Consider the following 20,494-nt stretch of genomic DNA (forward strand, 5'->3'; position numbering starts at 1 on the left):
CTTGTTCTCTATTGTTTGTTAGGCAGCTGAAGATCCAGCATGGGGGGATTATGAGGTCTGTTTAAGTTCATGCCAGCACCTATAACATTTTATTTGGAGATAAAATAAACTAATCTAATGTTCCTGTAAACATTTTCTCTGGAGTTCTGTGCCCCATATCACCTATTGATTCGATATCTGTAGTCGTCAAAATTACTGAATCAAAACCAAAACGTAACACTCCCACGGTCATCTGACTTCACATCTGTTGTGTCTGATTAAAAAGCTACGCCTTTGATCAGTTGTTTACGACAGACTTGAAAGAGACTGCAGAGCAAGGGGAAAAGGAACAACTCTCAAATTCAGTCTGAAACTGATTCAAAGTACATACAGATCAGAGGACCAAAAAAGCAGTACAGCAGCTCCCAATTTAATAAACACTGTTAGGTCTGAATTGAGGCTTCTCTGACAAATATTGTCTTTGGAAGAGCTCCAACTTTTTTCCTCGGATGAATCCGTGCCAAATGAAAACTCCTCCAGCCCAGAGTATTCTCTAGAGCCCCGAGTGTTGTTATGGAAAGCGGTGCGGGGAAGAATGCCCTCGCCATACTCTGTTGAGGTGGATACTATAATTAATTTTCTGCAAAACCAGCATTAAAAGACAGAAAAAAAGAACACTTTGTTTGACAGGGATTTAAACTTCTTGAGCCAACTTGTAAACAGAAACAGAGCCTGCTGCCTGGATTTCTCTGTCATGGAAACTCAACCTGCTTGTCAACCCTCTGTGTCACTAAATAGTTATTGGAATAAATGTGCGTGTTATTGCAGCGATAATATCGACAGTGGTTTACTTCTTTATTTTTTAAGGCCTCTTGTCCTTCAATCCAGCCAAGTAATATTGTTATGATATTAGGAGCGATTTAAAAAATATCTGTTTTTGATCAGAAAGGCATGTAATGACTTAGTCTTTGTAGTTAGATTGGTACGAATTCCTGTAATCCCTAGTTTTGTTTTCCTCTCTTTGGCCCATGCCCTTTGTTAAGGGTGAAGTAGAAGATTCTACCAGGTCAAAGTAGCATGTGCAATGCCATCATATTGGGGTGCTGTCATTTAGCATCACAAAACACATAATTTACTAACTCAAGCATAGCATGTATTTCTGCATGCTCCATGTTTGTGCAGCTGCCTGCAAGACAAAGGACAAGCCGGAGTAAGTACATCCGTTTCAATGTTCCTGTCTGTGCCATCTGGTAGCTGAGGTGAGGTTCTGGTTTATGGGAAGCCTCATGCACCATTTAGGGGCTGTTTGGAGGAGAAGAGGAGGAAGAGAGCATGCATCAGTGAAAGGACCATGTCCACCCTGCCTTTAACTCGGTCATTACCAACATATGGCCAGTGGCTGTTTTCACTGCTCTGTGTCCACATGCTCTCTGCCATCTATTATGAATGCAGCTATTATGAGTGATTGTGAAGGCCAGACAACCCAGCTGGAGCCTGACTTCACCAGTCCAGAACTGTCGTTCAAGATCTGTAATTTATTGGCTTGAAAATCCTGCAGTTAATTCCACTGGATGAGAGTTCTGGAATGTTTGGATGGGGAAACAGATATCTCCTGGGTGGGAATGAAGAGCATTTTTAGTTCAGTGGACTCGATGATCCACTTGCAAATTACATCTCAAGTTTATCCTGGCATTGGATGCAAACCACCAGTCATCATCTTGAATCTCTGCAACAGTGTCAAGCTAAGCACATTGATTAAACTTCAAAATATCCTGCTGCATGATAAGAGGATAGACACCAATGTGAAATTTTATTCTATATTTTGCATTTTTGGCCTATTTATACTTTTTAGAGTGCAAGATGCTTTTTGGTTGATCGGATCACAAGTGAATGACGCTAAATGCAGGTATAAACGGGGTCCAAAATGTTTTGAGCTTGTCCACTTTTGACCTCTTCCAAAGGTGGTCGAAAATGCATTCGCCTGGATTGCTTTCATAATGTAAACGCTCATGTGGTCGAAAGTGTTCGAACAGCCACAAAAGGCCAACTATTCTCTGCCTACTGACTTAATGCGTAAACATTATGGGAAGTGTGCTAGCCAGACAGGATTTAAACTTTATCGGCTGAAAACCCAAATTTGGTTTGAAGACAAAAAATTGACCAAACACGATGTTCTCTCACCATTCCTGATTTCTAACACGCACTCGCCATGTTCAGTGTGGTCTTGCGGCTAGAGCTGAAATGAAAGCTGCTGCTCCCAGTATGTTTTTTCGTCGTCTCCGGGTGTGTTCATATGTGAATTACGCAAGCTTATTTTGTCCATTAGATCAAAAGATCTGGAAAAAAACAAAAAACATTTTCCCACCCTCAAAGAAATCAGGACACAAGTGGTTGAAAATGGACAAAAGAGATGGATTAAAATACCAGGTATAAATGGGTATGTCTCCCTCGTCTACTCTTGATCCGATTGACCAAAATGCATCTTAATACCAGGTGTAAACAGGGCCTTAGATGAACCGTACATTCAGAGTAGACCTAAATGATCTAGCTTCATTCATGCATCAATCACAGCAGGATGTGAGGGAGAAGACACCCTGAGTTTGTTCACCACATCTTCATTGTACCAGGTAATCCTAGAAGAAAGAAGCTTTTAGTGGATCTAGCAGGCCACACAGATATGTCCTTATGCCCAGATTACCAGACCAGTGGATTACCAGACTACTTTGGATGACAAACTTGCAATAGGAACAGGAGAATACAAAGGTCTTCTGCTTTGATGCAAAAACTGTCCTTATAAAGATGACAATAAAAACAAGTACTAATATCCACAAAGCTCTCACATTTGTTTGGTTCCTCACTGCAGGAACATAGGACTTAAACATTCCTACAATTTGAATGTCAGTTTTATGATCGTAGAATGAAAAGTCAACAGTAATACATTGTGAAAGCTTCCCTCATGTTCTCAGTCTCAGCACTCAAAGAAGTAATAAATTTGAGGTTTTGCTTGGAACATAGCAATTAATAGAGATGGTAGGATGAAGTTAGGAGGGAAATTGTGAGTGCTAAAGCATCTGTCCTGAAGCCTTGTGGTAAACCATTCCACACCAACACTCTGCAGAGCTCTTGGGTGGCTGGGCTGGACAATAGAAGATCACATTACAAGCTACACTTGATGCTTATGAAATCTTTAGCAGAGGCTGTGGTTGTGCATGTCAGCTGCGTGTTTTGGAGTTTATTAATAAATATTAATTTCTTGCCATGATGGGTGTCGAGGCGGAGTTTGCTAGTGAGAGTATTCTCACCCTCTCGTAAACCACAGCATCATTCACAAACATGTCATGAGTTTCACAACTGTTTGAGTAAGTTGTTAAGAGCTGAACAGAAAAGCAGAATTTTCAGTTTTCCTTTACTCTGTCATCTGGACTCCCCACTCACGATTTGACCCAACTTCTCTTGAGTCAAGATCTTCCATTGTATAGAAAGCTGGATTCAGGATTGAAGTAGGGAATAAAAATGGACTGTACTCGTTAAAAGGAACTTTGATTGGCCTCAGCTGGAACAATAACACCCTGCATTACAGGTCTGCATTGGGTGGAGGACGAAAGAGAAATCCAGCCTTCAGTCATTATGAAACAGTAGCACAGGGGAGTGTCTCTCTTGGTCCCTCCACATAAGACGGAGGGGTTTTTATTTGTTGACAGAACAGTGTTGACTCAATGCAGTGCTCTGGAAGAAAGTTGAGACGTGCTTCCAACTATGAACCAATGTTTCTCTTTCAGAAAGTGGCAGCTTATAGTGAAACATGAAAATCATCTACTGCTCTTGCGATCTTTCTGCGGAAATGGTCCAGTGTCTTCTCACTTAAACTCAGCTGAAGTGAGTTTGTAAGGAGTATGAAGGGTTAAGCCCTCTGAATTTAAAAACACACATGGCTTCCATCAAGACATTTTCAGATTTGTAGAGGTGGTGAGATTAAATCTGGAACTTGTGATATTCCTTGCTGAAAAAAAAATCTCTTGGCCTGTTGTGGTTTGTCATGCAGATACACTTTGAAGTCTAGAACTAATATTGCCACCCTGCCTTGGTAATGCCTGATCTACAGCATGCCTTTCTACTTGGTAACACATTTAAAACAAAAGCAGTGAATAGGGTAGAATATAATGTTCAATTAGGGGTGTACACGTTTGGACCAGGGTAAAGATTTTCCATCCTTCATATGTTTGAGAAAGATGTTCTCAGGTGCTTGTTGACAGAAGGCTGGGAGTGAAGGATATGCTTTCTCTTTCCATTACACTTGCTTGTCATGATGGCTGCAGTTTCTTGTAATTTTTTTTGTACTTTGCATTTAGTCAGTTGAAGGGGCTATGTTTGTTTAAGACTTTAGCGTGTATTAACATTTTTACATGCAAGCACAACAAATGAAGGTAATTACTAAAAAAAAAAGGCCAGGCTCAATTCGAAATGATAGACACGCAATACAAATTTTTGTTTTGTTACCCACCATAAGTTTGCCTTCCTCCAAAAACATACACGCCCACTCAGGGCATGTCTGAACTTGTTGTGATACTAGTTTTGTCCAGGCAGGCAGAAGGGGGCAGTGTTGACTCTCTGGCCCTTCGACCGAGCTCTGTCAGGGGAGCCGGAGTTGGACGGGGGTGGAGTTACATCTCAAGACTTGCAGAGTTTCCCCATCCAACTTTGCATGTCTGTTATTGGTCAGTCTATGAGAGGAAAAACAAAACTTACCCTGTCCCTTAAAGATTAAAAAAATTATATAAATAATGTATCACCATCAACAAGGGCCAACAGTATGTTTGTTACACCCGGCTCTGGTTTAATCCGAAGATTATACTGACACCTAGTTCTCTGTCATAAGCTCTTCTCTGCCATTAGCCCTTATCCCTGTGTGTGTCTCTCTCTTTGTGCCTATACAGAGAGATAAAGTCGTGTATTTTGTTCAGCTTAGTTTGAAATGAGGGATGAATCTCAGTCATCCATTGCAGAACTTGTAGCTTGATTGGCATGCTAAGAGCCCTGTAATGGAAATGATCATCTTTAGTAACATGGGGGCTCCACTCAAGGGATCACATGGTTAGGTCGGATAATTCAATATTTGGCCCTTAGGCAAGACAGCTGCAGGTTCTAGTCTGTGTGCTTTGAGAAATAGCCATAGATGTTTGTATTTTTTTCTCTCAAGAAAATGGCAGTGGTTCTTCCTTAATTTAATGTTTCTATTTTCTAAAATCAAGGCGTTACGCCAACAAATTTTGCTTTCCTAGTTAATGGAACAGTTATATGATTATAATTCTGCTCATTTTGCTCTAGTTTAAATTATAGAACTGAACCGAGTTTTAAAAGACATTCTCAATTAAATTCTGAATGAAGCACAACCCTGGTGATTTCTAGGTGTTATTTTTTTTATTGTATTTATTTTTTTAAATTGTGGTGGCTTCTCCTCAAAACATGTGATTTGAGTGTACTCAAATCACTACTTAACATCAGTACTAATGTTTATTAAAATTCCCAACCATTAGTATGAACAATAGTAGATGTTTGCCTTATTAAAGATCACTAAGGATTCAAACATGCACAAAAGCTAATGGTTAATTTTTTTTTTATTTTTTTTTTTTTTATAAAAGCCAAAGTATAAAAAAACAAAGTCTCTTTTTATTTGTAATCTCTCTTAATTTTTTTAATACCTAGTAGGATTATCTCATGGGGAGGTCATTAGTGGTCCATAATCAGGCACAAAAATGTCCTAGGGCAAAGGCAGAAAAAAGAGGAACGTATTGGAAAGAAAGAGATACAAGTGGCCCACCCATGAAAAGATGTCCCCAGAGCCCAGTATAGGAAAATGACTGTGTGTGAGAGTGGCACTGTGGGGCCCAAGAGGTGGGCAGATGTGGTGTTTTGTGGGTGAGACGGACCGGTCCCATAGTCCCTTTACCACTGTTAAACTGTCAGACCAGGGCTGTCTAGCAGCCTCTGTGGCCTCTCGCCAGACTCTGACACACATTGGAATAAAGAATGGATTCATTTAATGTGTCACTGGTCATGCTTTTCCATCCCCTCGAATACATCCTAGCATGTACTGAGCATGAACCAAATGGGAAAAATGTGTGTTTACAAGCCTCAATGTGTGAGTCCTGGACTGGGTTGCACCAGGCCGGGTCTCCATGCAAACTGTGGCACCAGTGTTTCTTCTCACAGGGATTTCAGATCCCCATCCCAGAATCCTTTCACCTAGTAATTCCATGGAGTTTTAGCTCACTCTTTTGTATTTCACACAAATGGAGTGTTTTTATGGGATGCATATTTATGAATCAGATGCGGTACAATATTATCCATGGCTTAGTTTAATGTTGAAGTGTAATTTTTCAACTGAGGGAGGGAGAGACAACCCAGAGCTCTCTCTGCTTGGCTTCCTTCATATTAATACTGAAGGGGTAATCCAAGAGGTCTCAAAAAATAAAGAGGTGGAAAAGGCTTTAACGTGCCATGTAAACTTTGAAGAGAAGGAATTGAGTAATTATGTCTGTTCTCCTGCCGTTTTTTCTGTTTATAACTGAAAGGAAACCAAAGGCTTAGCCCTAATTGTGCGGTTAGTTTATTTTATTTGTGTTACTATGCTGCTCTTTCATGTTTCCGATTAGCTTCACTCTCTCTCTCTCTCTTTCTCTCTCTGTCTCTCTCTCAACACGCCACTTTTCTTAATATTTGCACATTTTGCTTGTAGCAAAAAGAGACACTTCTTGGCTTCCATTAGGGTATTTTGATGTTTAAAAGGAATAATGAACAGCACTAGAAGGGCCTCTCCCTCCATAAATTCAGCATAGGATCTGTATGTTATGTCAGCATCACCCTCTCTGCTCCATATTGTTTTTGACCGCACTCCAGAGTGCTTCAGCCCTGGGCTCCTGTGGTGTTTTTGACGAATGAGACAGAAATGGGGCGTGCTGTAGCTAAAGGCCTGCGCCGTGCTGACACACTCACCTGCACGGGATCTGTTTCACAGTGCTGTAAGACTTCAGGTAGCTGATGGATGCTGGGTGGATCCTACTTTTATATGGAGGGATTTTGGTGAAGCCATCAAGATGACTTTATTACAAAATGGACTTGATGAGAGACATAATTTGGACATGAATTAGTTGACGTGACTAATTGGGCATGACTGAAAATGTGTTCCCATGTTTAAATGTATTTTCATAGAAATTATGCAAAATATGGTAAAATGCTGTTGCCAAGGCACTAGTTTTACGAGCTGTTGATTTAATTTACTCTCATTCACAAACAAAATGTATAATATCAATAAGAGCACCTACATTTAAGTTAAAATAAATGTACAATTCTGTATTGACTCGGGTCATAGTTGAGACAATAGTGAGAGTTCACAGTATCATTTTGAGTTTCTACAATAATGTTATCACGGATATCTTTTTTCAAACTGTGACAGGCGTTTGCTTCGATTCAGGTTACAGTTTCCACTTTTAATCTCATTACATGTAATTTCTTTTAAGACATGCCTTAGCATTATGTCACACTTTGTTCCAAGAATAATATTAACTCAGACCAGTTTTTACCAATTTACGAGCACATTTTGCTGAAAATCACATTGTTCACAGAAATCTCCAGTTTCTGCCTATGGGATGCTCTGTCAGGCATGTGGGAGGGCGTACAAGTGTGTGCTGAGAGCCAGGACAGAACAGCAATAGTATCCCACAATTCAGTGTGATGGCCACTTTGGTGCAGTTTAGCAGCCTTCAGATGGTGGTTACCCTCTCTATATAAATGTGTGCCTCTGTATCTAATTCTGCAGATTATCTAGCCACAGATGCTGTGTATCCATATCCAAATTGCCTACTGACAGATTAACATACATCAAGATAAATGCTAAGTCTGCAAACTTAATGATCATGACAAGTATTAATATAATATTAGCTCAAATAATGTGTAAATCATTCTCAGAGTTCTCAGAGATGCCTCTGATGTACATGTATGAGTTAATGTGGTGGAGTCAGGGATGGGTTTTGGTTAACGTGCGCTGATTTTCGTGTGCACTGAGCTCCAGTAGAGCGTGAATCACTCACTCTGAGTCAGCAGTAGACCTGTCTGCTAAGGAAAGTAAGCAGCTCAAGTTTCTCACCATGTCTTGCTTCTTTCACACTGTCTGTCTCTTTCACACATATTTATCCCAAAGTGTCAAAGTGGATGTGTGAAATGTTGGTTACATTTATGCATTTAGCAGACATAATTATCCAAAGCGGAGCAAAAGCAGTTTGGCAAAGAGCCAACAATATTCGAAATATACAATGCCAAGTTTACTAAGCAATTAGGTTAGGTAAGCAAGGTAAAGAAGAGGCAAAATGAAGAGAAGGGAAATTCTTTTTCTTTTTCAAGTGAAATCATATAAATCGAATTATGGACACAAGTCAATCACTCATGAAACTGTGTAAAATAATATAATATACAGTATATGCATTGCTGCTTTATACAATTTGTTATTGTTAATAATATTAATATTAGGAAATTATATTCTAATTGTTTATTTCCTGAATATGTTACATTGCAGCCATACAAGCTAGCCTCAGTCTCTTAGAAAACTGCAATTCACACAAACACCTTGTGATTTTGTTTCTTGTAGTTTTGTTTTGGCGGTTTAATGAGAGCAATATTCCACATATTTGTCGCCACATGGAGAAAGAAACACTTTTGGCATTATAGATCATTTTTTCCACTGGGTAAAAAAAAAAGCTGTTACTTGGTGACTTACATCAGTGAGGAACAGATTATCACTTTTTATAGATTTGATTTAATCCATGTATTATGTTTTAGTTTCTTATACATTTACACTATATATGAAGCCAACTGGCAAGTAGTTCTGTTTGGTTTATTTACCAAATTCAATTTTTACTCAAGTCTTGCACTTGGCGAGTATTCATTTTGGACCCTGTGTGAAAGTGAGAAAATGAGCCAAAGCTTGTTTTCAGCATATTTTTTGTGTGTGTGTTTCATGTGTTTGTCAGACAATGGGTGTGGAAACACAAATGCTCTACAGATGTGGCCTGCCTCTCTATCTCTTCGTAAAAAATATTTTTTAAATATTTTTTTGTACTTTTTCTGGCTCTTCCCCCTCCCTCTCATTCCTTCACTACTGTTGGGCATTTCTCAACTGAAAGATCACAATACATGGAAAGAGGACATACTTCCCTTTGCTGTTAGTCATTAATGTCCCGCTTTGAAGTCGTCTCTGGGCTGGTTCAAACGAGCACGGCACTGTCTCTAGTGTACGAGGATCAAGGCAGTCGGATCAGAGCAGTCTTTGACCATGTCCCCCAACATAAAAAACAAATGTGGCTGAGGGTGAATGAAATAAGAGGAGAGCTTAAGTGCAAACACACGCTCACGCAGCTCTGTGATGCTCAGGATGTCTGAGAGAAGGGCACATGCCAGAGCTCAGAAGGTCACTGCCATGCCACGTTTGAGCATCTGTTTACTACGTTCCTCACAGTTACTGCTGTGGTCTCAGTTGTACTTGGGGAAGAAAGTTTGCTTCTGAAGTACAGAAACAGTCTAGATGAAATCATTCCCGGTGAAGAGCTCAGATGGGGTTAGTTGCCATCACGTTAAAGGTGCTGTATTGTACATGTTTATTAACTTTTTTTCCCTGAGGTCCACTTATAATGTTAGTCAAAGTTGATCAAAGATTTTTTCATGACTATTTTCCATCCTCCCTCTCTCTATATATATATTTTTTTAGAATTAAACAGACACTTTTTTCCACTGTATCTTTTAAAGGAATATTTCACTCAAACTATTGTATTGACTTCAGATGACTTGCTTGACAGGTTCATAAAACAATCCGTGCTGAAATGTGTTGCTCAAACAGTCAAGACTGAAATGATCAGGGAACTTGTTAACATTGAACTTTCGCTGCTCTTTTCTGATGTTCAAATCCTTCAGAATGATGTGCAGAGCTGTCGGTCTGTCATTATTCATGTCGTTCATGTCTTAAATTTTGAGCAGTTCACCATACAAAGCTTTCTTATGACTTCAGAAGGCAATATAGTGCACAACTCATATGAACCACTTTTATGGTGCAGTTGGAAAAGAGTGACCAGTACTTAAAGTCGCGATGAAACAGAAATAGCGACATATATTTAATTCCATATTGTCATGTATCTGTAACTGATTATGGTGTGCGGACTTGGTTTAATTCATTGGTTGTTGATTTGGTTTTGATATGTGGGCGTTGCACTCAAAAATTAATGAAAGCTTACAGTTGACTATAACAAAGATTGAAGAGAACTAAATGATTGGAGAAGTCCGGCATACATCTCCAGAGAGAAGACTCACATTTTTACCGGAAGATCGAGTTTTCATTTTTAAATAGGATGTGCAGAGCTATAGGTGCTATATAATTGTGAATGGGACCAGTGTTGGCAGACTTATTAGGATTTACAGTATGCTACTTCCTCATTGTGACTGGGCAGGCTGAGTTTCTGAGCATATAGTGGGCGTTGTTGACTTAAATCTGTACAGTCATGCATTTTTGTATTTGAGTTTCAACGTGTCATTTTTTTGGTGCTTTGTTTAAATAAATGTTATTTTTTGGAAGTAGTGTGTTCTGGAGAATTTCTCTCTGCCATGTATTTGTTACTTTCATGCGAAGTTGTGTATCAGAAAAACTAAAACCTAAGCCTTTTTGACTTAAAGCTGCAGTCTGTAACTTTTTTGTGTTCAAAATTTACAAAATTTTATATAATAAGTACATCATGAATCCATTTTCCAAACCGTGTTTTTGTCTTATCCTGAATCACTATGTTACACCTATAATAAGTGTTTATATTCTGACTATTTTAGACTGGTACCACTGCGGAGTAGGGATGGGACGATTACCGGTTTCACTATAAACCACGATAAAATGTACTGACGGTTAGTATTATCGTTCAAAATTTAATTATCATTAAAACCGTGTTTGATTATCGCGATTTTAATAACTCACTGTAAATCCTGTACAGCCAGCAACAGTCTGACGCAGGCGCAGCGCGCAATGTTGTTGTTTTTTTATTCGAGAAGGAATGGCGAAAGGCAGTGGCCGTGCTCGGGAGATTTTTCAGCCTTTTAAGAGGACCAAGTCTGAGGTGCGGTCATATTTTGGCTTTTACAAAAGTCCTGAGTGAAACTTAGTCGAGGATGGTCACTACAGTAGGGGGGAAACACTTCAAATCTGCCGAGTCCTCTTGTGTGACCATCACCCACTGTTTATAGCGAACGCAAGGCAAGTTAACTTACCAAAAACTACGTCTGGGAAATAATTGGGCACAAAATGTTGTTTTGAGTTGAAATATTTTATCTCACTCACTTGAAATAAACGTGAAGCTTCCGCGAATAAAAGTTCGCAGCAAGTGGCTTTGAGCCAAAGACGAGCGAACAAGTTAAAACGTTAAAACAAGACTATCATTGTACACTTATTACACCGATCTTTTTCTTTTTCCTTTTTTTTACCACACAATACGGGGACATATTAAATTGAGATTAATGTTTTAAATCTTACCTGTTTATAAATCCATTTTTTACAGCGTACAAAACAATCGCCCAAGAACGGAGACGCAAGACGGCAAGTTGTATTTGAATGAAACGAGAAAGCGCGTGCGCGTCCGTTGCGATGCATGGATGTGCGCTGTGTTATGATGCGTTGCTATTGACGACGGTCATTATAAGGAAGGAAAATGCCACAGGATATAATCTTGCTTGAAAAAGTGCATAGAGCTGCTTGTTTTATTTGTTGTTTGTTGATTTTCAAATATTAAACTGATTTTAGTGTGAGCATCAGTTCTTTTTGAACACTTTCATCTCGTTTTAACAAAACCGTGATAATATTGATAATCACGATAATTTTGGTCACTATAATCGTGATATGAAATTTTCATACCGTCCCATCCCTACTGCGGAGTATCCCAGTACCTGCGTGACTCGTCATAGACATAAACAGAGAGAAGTAGCTCCGGCTACAATGTTCTTCCGCAAGACGCATGCAGTTCTGTTTATTAATCACTAGAGTGGCAAAAGTTACGGACTGCAGCTTTAAGGAATGATTTATATGTAACAAGGAGAGGATGACTCGGAGTACAGAACACATTGTTTAACTAATGTGTTTTGTGGAGGATACAATTAGTTTTAAACATCTCAAAGCAAACCAGAAGGCTCATAAAGGCCTACAGCCACTCACTGCCTGCACTGCAGCCTATATACAGTAGATTTACATCTGTGGTGTAAAAAATACTGCGAAGTTATCAACACTGTGCTTTCCGAGAATTTTGTCTGTGAGTGATTTTTGTCTCATTTTCCTACCATTACCCTTGCTGTTTTGATGCATATCCTGCTATAATAAACATTCTCCATAGTTTATTTCCATTTAGCATTTGTCTAGTTCATGTGCGCTTGTCCTCTGACACCAAACATTGTTGTCTCTGAGGAATGTGCAGTGAAATTTGTATCAAATGCTTTTGTGACATCATGCTGCTGTTATCCAGTGACCTCAGAAGAATTTTTTTTAATACATAGTTTAAGCTCTTTTGAAGTTCAAAGATTCCACAGTCATGACATGTCCAATATTTGTGGCATTTTTGAAAAAGGAAAACAAGTATCTAAGAGCACTCAGTCTGTGTGACTAAATGCTTGTTTAGATGATGAAACCTTTTATGAAGACTTATATATCACTCTCTTCAGCTTGATTGTCAGAATATTCAGCCTTTGTCAGCTTTCTTGCATTTATTGCGCATATATCATCAGACACACACTGACATCTAGCAATTTCTTTTCTTGTATTTTAACCTGCCCCTTTTAGTGTTTAGTCACTGCAAAATGTTACACATTAGGGATGTGTAAAACCACAGATTTTTGAGAGGGAATAGTTGTTTGCTTGGCTGAATTACTGGTTGGCTCATAGGTCTTAAATGGAGGTTTCCTAAAGGGCATTACATAAGACATGTTTTTGTGTTTAAAATCAGCTCGATGGAATGTGTAATGCTTATTGTTAAAGGAGAAGTTCACTTTTAAAAAAACTTTTGCTGATAATTTACTCACCCCCATGTCATCCAAGATGTCCATGTCTTTCTTTCTTCAGTCGAAAAGAAATTAAGGTTTTTGATGAAAACATTCCAGGATTTTTTCACATATTATGGATTCCATTGGGACCCAAACGGTTCAAGGTCCAAATGACAGTTTCATTGCCGCTTCAAAGGGCTTTAAACGATACCAGACGATGAATAAGGGTCTTATCTAGCGAAACGATCGGTCATTTCAAAAATAAAATAAAAAGTTGACGTTTTATAAGCACAAATGTTCGGCTTGCTCTGTTCTGTGATGCGCGTTCGTGACGTCACGTAATACGCAATTACGTTGAAAAGGTCACGCTTGAAAAATTGAAGAAAATGTTCTTTTTGGCTTTTTAATATTAAAACACTCAGGATGCGCACACGAAATGGGCATTTTAAACGATAAACTGACACAAATACATTTGAAAATGTTTATATGGTCCTCCTTCCGCACATTTGTAAACACATCAAACTTGACCTTTTCAACGTAATTGCGTATTACGTGACGTCACGAACGCGCATCACAGAACAGAGCAAGGCGAACATTTGTGCTTATAAAACGTCAACTTTTTATTTTATTTTTGAAATGACCGATCGTTTCGCTAGATAAGACCCTTATTCATCGTCTGGTATCGTTTAAAGCCCTTTGAAGCGGCAATGAAACTGTCATTTGGACCTTGAACCGTTTGGGTCCCAATGGAATCCATAATATGTGGAAAAATCCTGGAATGTTTTCATCAAAAACCTTAATTTCTTTTCGACTGAAGAAAGAAAGACATGGACATCTTGGATGACATGGGGGTGAGTAAATTATCAGCAAAAGTTTTTTCAAAAGTGAACTTCTCCTTTAATGCTGAAAAACTTTCCATTGACTTGTTTATTGTTGTGTAACTAAGGATGGGTCATTCTTCTATATATTCATTTTGCATGGTAGGTAGAAACATAAATTAATTTATTTTAAATCACTAGGCATTCTCAATTTCATTTATTTCAACTAAATGTCTGCACACTGATTGCATCCTTCTTGGCCCAACATGGGAATGTCTAGTCAATACTTCCATATGACCTCATAACCCGGTCTGGACTGAAAGATGAGAGATGGAGATGAAGAAAGAGAGTGTGAGAAGTAGAGTACATGCATCTCTTGTTTTCCTCTAGACTCTCTGAGAGAGGTGGGGTGTGAGTCGGGCCCTGAGGGTGAATTGTGGCTTCTATGTTCTTCTCTCATGAAGTTATATATATGTGTATGTATGTATGTATGTATGTGTGTATGTGTGTTGAGAGAGAAAGAGAGAGACAATGTAAAGACTAGAGCTTAGTCTATTTTAGGATTATTAAAATGTTTTGCATTGTGACTATTTCTATAACAATTAGGCATGGTTTCCTCCTAAATTCTAATTACCGTCACAAGTCTGGATATTTATATATTTTTTAAATGCCTGTTGTCAATATAGTGAATCTCATAAATGTATAACAAATTTGATCATGATAAAATAATTGTTTTGGTAAACAATTCTGTTATGTTATTACAGTAATAACAATATATTTCATTTTAATTGAAATATTTAATTGTAGGGTAAAGGGTTTGTTATTCTGCCTTTTATTTGTGCTGATTTAAAATCGCAGAGAAGAAATTACTATATTACAGTAATGAGAATAACCAATTTTAGCTCGATTTTGGCACGACCCATTTGGCGTAGGTTGTCGTGTGGATTCTTTAACGACAATGGGTGTCGGAATGCGTTTTATCTCGTATATTGTTTCATAGTGGACGACAACTGATGCCACGTCTGCGATGCTTCACGACGTGAATCTGAAGTTCAAATGAATTATGTGTAGAGCACAGAATTAAAAAAATCAACGGTCTGTTGAGCAATAGAACTGGGATAAAGTTTACAATGTAAGCATAGTGCTGCATGTGTGTGAGGACTTTTTCACATCATCTTTATGTGTGTAAGATAAATAGAGTCATAGTGTTCATTTCCGAGTGTGTGTGTATTAAAGAGTACATGGGCTGGTTTGCTGTGACCTCATCAGCACTCCCCCTCTGTGCCCATACAGGTCCATTTCTGGCCAAACGTACATTAACAAGGTCGAGAAATTGCACGATTTGATAGCATATTTGATTATGAGCCAGCCGTATCTCCCTCCCACTCCTGCTTGTGTTTGCTGGACTTGGCAAGCACAGTGAGCCACGAGAGTTACACATTAACCCCTGCGGGATCCGTGACCTAATCAGAGGACAAACTCAGCACCAAAGCAGCCTGAGCCACATACCGTGTCCTGCTCGCAGCCGTCTGACTCAGACCCTGCATCCTCAACAATGCGTCTTTATGGACTATCATAAATAAAGCCAGTTGATTTAGGCCCCTTGTGCTTTTTTTTTGCACAGCCTAAATCAACTGCTCCGAGGCAAATGCATGGAGGGACTTTTGGCAGATTGAAGGCTTTATGCTTCAGCAGTTTTTATTCCAGTTCAAACCTGAATGAAAAGGTTATGAGTGTGTAAGAAGCAAGGCTAGGTGAGAACAGTGCAGTATGATCAAAGTTTATGTGCATTTTTCAAAAGTGTCATCACATTACCTGAGGCGACAATGACAAGGAATACAAAAACAGAAGATTTTTTCAGGCACTAACGATAAGGATTTTGTCTGCTGGCCCAGCTTTTAGATATGTGTGTGGCAGAAAATGTATTTATAATTTACATTTTTCTATACTAAAAATGTATAATAATAATAATAAATACAATTAATAATTGTGTTCTACTTTGGAATAACCAAACTCTTTTTGACAAAACAATATTATGTATTAAGATTTGTTTTTAGAGAATTTCTTTTAATACACGTGTATTCTGTCTTGCTGCACTTCCAGATTTTCAGAAGTTAAAAACAGATAAATGTATCTTATTTTTAGCTAATTTAATTTTCAAGTAAAAATGAATAAAAATCAGTACACTACAAAAATTGCTACAAAAAAATGTAGTATTTAATTAAATGTCGCAAAGCATAAAAAGACCATGTGACAACATAGCACTGGCACAAGTGACAGTCTTTGCTTACTGGCCCAAAGCCACCACACTCTTCTCTACCACATGATCTATGCAATCTTCACACTTTTGTTTTCATTTTAGTTTTTAAATCAGCAGTCTGAATGCAAGAGAAATTGCATTTCCATCATAAACACATGAGCCATTGCGGTTTATGACATTGTAGTCAGCAAAACTTTGTGCTGCACCTTGCCTTATATTTTTTTATTAACCGCTGTTGCAAACCCTCAGTCCTGTGAAAAACATGAATGTCGTGAATGTGCTGGGAAAAGGGGAACTCCAAGATGAGTCAAAATGTAAATTTTTAAGTAGAAGATGGCATAGGTGTCAGTGAGTCATTGCGTCTGACACTCCAGGTGTGATCTTGATTTTTCAAACAATGCTGATTTTTGAGCACATCACATATTGACATTTAATATGCACAAAGAATTAGGCAAGCTTGTCATTGGTTGAGATTTTAGGACATTTAGCCTATATGATTTACACCAAACTGATGGTAAATAAACCAGACCAAAAAAAGAAATGTTTAGATAATTAACCAATTCATGAGCACAGATGGTCTCTTGTGCCTTCTCCTAAAGCCAGTGTTCTCCATTACATATTTTTTAATATTCCATAATTGAAAACATCAGAGAGAAAAAAAAAAACATTAAAAACTGCTGTTTTTAATTAGCCTGACTACGTCAGACTTCGTACTTCCGCTCAGTTTCAGTTCGCTTCTGTACTCAGTCTGAGATAGCGACCTATCTCCCAGTTTTCCTCTGGCCTGAAAACAGCAGGCCAATCAACGAACAGAGGGCGGGCTGAGAGCCGTGACGTATAGACGCTGATTGTACTGTGGATGCATAGATTTACTTTACATAATCTGCAGAAGTCGTTCACAGCCATGTTCACTCCGGTATTTCGCTCGATGGTTTTGTTTTCGCATCATACATGTGTTTACAGTGGAAGTTCGATGTGGCTAAGCAGGCGCATAATACACGTCATAACCAAACGTTATGTGATTGGCTTACGGGTAACCAATGATTTTAAACTTCAGACAAGCGCCCCCCCGCGAGAAAGAAAACGCTTTTCAATTATGCCCTTCCAGACTCTGTCTACGAAGCAAAGCGAAGTAGTAGAGTTTGATATTACCAGGCTAGTTTTTAATGGTCTCATAATGAGCAAAACATCCATTTATTAAGAACTAACAAAAGTTTTTCAACCTAAGTGCAGAATTTGCGCTTTTGTCCTAATTTTGGATTCGCAGTAATTGTGGCTGCTAGTTCAGGAAAGGTTTTTTCAGCCGGAGTAATATTAATCATTGGTTACTAATCTAAAGGGACTAATGGACAAGCAGAAGTTGCATGTAATGCATGTGTTTGTGACGTTCTTTTCTTAGTATCGACGCCCTTGCGCTAAGAGGGAAAACTCAGACATCTGTCATCCAGCAAGACATGCTTAGGCTCATACTGCTAGAGGAGTTAAATGTCAAATGTGCATACTTTATTTCTCCTCACCAATTTGGCTGTCCAACTTTGTTGACTTCCTTTCCCAAAAGAGTCGCATACTTACAGCTGACAGTTATTTAAAATCGAAAATAGACTCTGAGCATGTGTGGGGGGGGGGGTGTGTTCAGATTGACCTGCTGTTCACATTCTCTAGTCATCAGGTAGTGAGTTATCATCTTTTTCGTTTCCTGTTGGGTTTCTCTTTGAACTTCCTGTGTGAAGTGTACGTGTGAGGTTGCTGCTTTTCTTTGCATCAGTGGACTTTCACTCTTCTCACAAGTTTTAATCTAGATATGACTTGTATATTTCAGTGTGGAAAGAAGCAAATTGACTTCTGTAGCCTTTTTCCTTCTCCTGGATGCATGAAATACAGGGGAATCAATTGTTTAAAAAGGCTTGAAAGGTCACTTAATTACAACAAAGAAGCCTGTAGGTTGAGAATAAAAGATTTTTTTTTTAAATGCATGGCTTTGACATCTAGGAACTGAGACTTGTTGCCGTGAGACAGTAGTGAGGCCTTTCACAGGGTTGTCCATCTTTAAATAAACTGAGCCTGTCTGAAACAAGTAGCTGTGTCTCTACAGGACTGCGAACTGGAGCCTGCTGTCTCTGACTTGACCACAAACCCTAACCACCGCCCGTGCAGGATGACGCTGCCTTATACTCCAGCAACAATTAACTTCACTGAGCAGTGCATGAAAAGGGGAAAACGAGAGCAAAATGGGCTTTATTTTCACAGATTGAGTTACAAAACAATCGCAAAGGTTGATGGAGAAGTCACAATGGCTTCTTCTGTAGAGGAAACCTCAAATCATCCTTAGGTTATGTGAACATTTATTGTGCATGCGTCTCAAATTCTGTGAATATATTTCACAACACTGTAAAAAGTGATCAGTTGATTTAACTTAAAGTGAGGAAACCTGTTGCCTTAAAGGGATACTTCACCTCTGGAAAGATGAATGTGTATTTAAAATAGGTCATTTATGTAGAAGAAATGTGAAATTATTTTTGAATTTGGAGCTTTCTAGACTGAGAAAAGCCAGAAAATGTATTTTTGGCTTATGTGGATGAAAGACAACAACTCCCACAATGCACTTGTTTCGCTGCCCTAGGAGGCCACTCCCAAGCCACGCCTACTGGTAAGAGAGCGCAGTTGAAAACAACAAGGCTACTAGTGAGTCTCCGTGACGAGTTTGCCCAGGATTTCGAGATCGCCCAAAATGTCGCCATTCATCATGTTTACTGTGGCGAGCAGGACGAGGCTGAGGGCCGCGGGAGAACGGCGCGAGGCCGGTGGCGTGATTACTGAGACGCACCGGTCTCATAGCATAGGCTATCTCTCACGGAGGAGCAGGAATTTTCTTAGCAATGTTAAAACGCATATCAACCGATCACTTTTTTAGCGTTCATGTAAACACTACATTAAGATTCACCAATCGGAATGAATTCAGTTAGACTGAAACAAAAGGTGTGCATGTAAACGATGAATGGCGACTGCGGAAAGCAAAAGCCGAATCCCGGACATTTTGGACGATCTCGACGGCCGGACATGTCCGGGAAAAAGAGGATGGTAACCCCTACTACTCAGCTTTCTCCTACTACTCAGCTTTCTCCACAGAACAAGAGCCTGTTAGCTTAGCTTCCAAAGAAAGACGGCTGATACTGTGTGTACATTCTGTGAGTGAGATCCCACCCTCTATGGGCGGGTTGAAAACATGCGGGACAGCCCCTCCTACTGGCTGTAGTCTTTAGCCTCTGGCCAAAAAATCCTCCGATGACGCAAAAATCATCAGAGGATTTTTTCCAGACAAAAAATACATAAATCTCTCCTCTCAGGGGGATATGAGGGTGGAAAGCACGGTAATTCGAAAATACTACAGGTTTTCTACTAATACAAAGCTTAATGCTAAATCCTGAAGTATCCCTTTAAAAGTAAATAAACTTCATCGGTAATTGAAAAAATTAAGTTATGTGGAATTGTCAAGTTCACATAACTTATTTTTTTTAACTACGCATGAAGTTTATTTACTTAATTTTAAGGCAACAGGTTTCTTCACTTTTATAAGTTGTCAACTGATCACTTTTTACATTTAACCTTAAAAATGATACATTTCATGAATGTGTATAAAGTAGCAACTAGCAACAAAGTCAGCCATGCCAAGAGGAATCCTAAGAAAAGTGAAGTTCAACAGTGGTGAAGACTTTGGCAAACTGCATTTTGTTTATGTATTGTGTGTATGTTTGTACACTACCATTCAAAAGAGATTTGACTAAGATTTGTAATGCTTTTGAAAGAAGCCTCTTATTCCAATGCTGCATTTATTTTATCACAAATGAAGTAATATAATGAAATAAATATAAATAAAATAACTGTTTTCTATTTTAATAGGCTATATTTTCAAATGTAATTTATTCATGTGATGGCAGAGCTGAATTTTCAGCATATTACTCCAGTCTTCAGTGTCACGTAATTATTCAGAAATCATTATAATGCTGATTTGATGCTCAAGAAACATTTCTGATTATTATCAATGTTAAAAACAGCTGTGCTGCTTAGGGTTTTTTTGTTGTAAACAGTGATACTTCTTTTTCAGTAGTCTTTGATACATAGGAAGTTCATAAGATCAGCAAATATGAAATAGATTTTTTTGTAACAATATAAAATATTTTACTTGTGATATTTTACTTATTATTTTATTTATTTTTTTAAATAGCCAATAGGCTTTAGCTACATCAGAGTGTTAGACGAGTATCAAATCTAACAGACATTAACTAAAAGCCTTGAACTCTCATTTGAATTTTCTAGTTTCGAAGGAATCTGTTCTTCCGTTGTGTATTTTTTCCTTGATGGGTGTGAAATGGCATCAGCTGATTCACTTCCT

General features: G+C 38.6%; 2 long non-coding RNA genes across 2 annotated transcripts in view; both read left to right on the plus strand.

Moving 5' to 3' along the window:
- The window catches only part of LOC309497603, a 65,620-nt gene that overhangs the window by 20,416 nt on the left and 24,710 nt on the right, over positions 1–20,494 (plus strand). The gene's annotated exons all lie outside the window — the stretch shown is intronic.
- On the plus strand, positions 16,703–18,062 carry LOC309497791. Its single transcript, XR_014205711.1, has 2 exons — positions 16,703–17,059; positions 17,092–18,062. It is a non-coding gene; the product is annotated as an uncharacterized lncRNA (long non-coding RNA).

The sequence above is a fragment of the Leuciscus leuciscus genome (genome assembly GCF_965113295.1).
Source record: "Leuciscus leuciscus genome assembly, chromosome: 4".
NCBI lineage: Eukaryota > Metazoa > Chordata > Actinopteri > Cypriniformes > Leuciscidae > Leuciscus > Leuciscus leuciscus.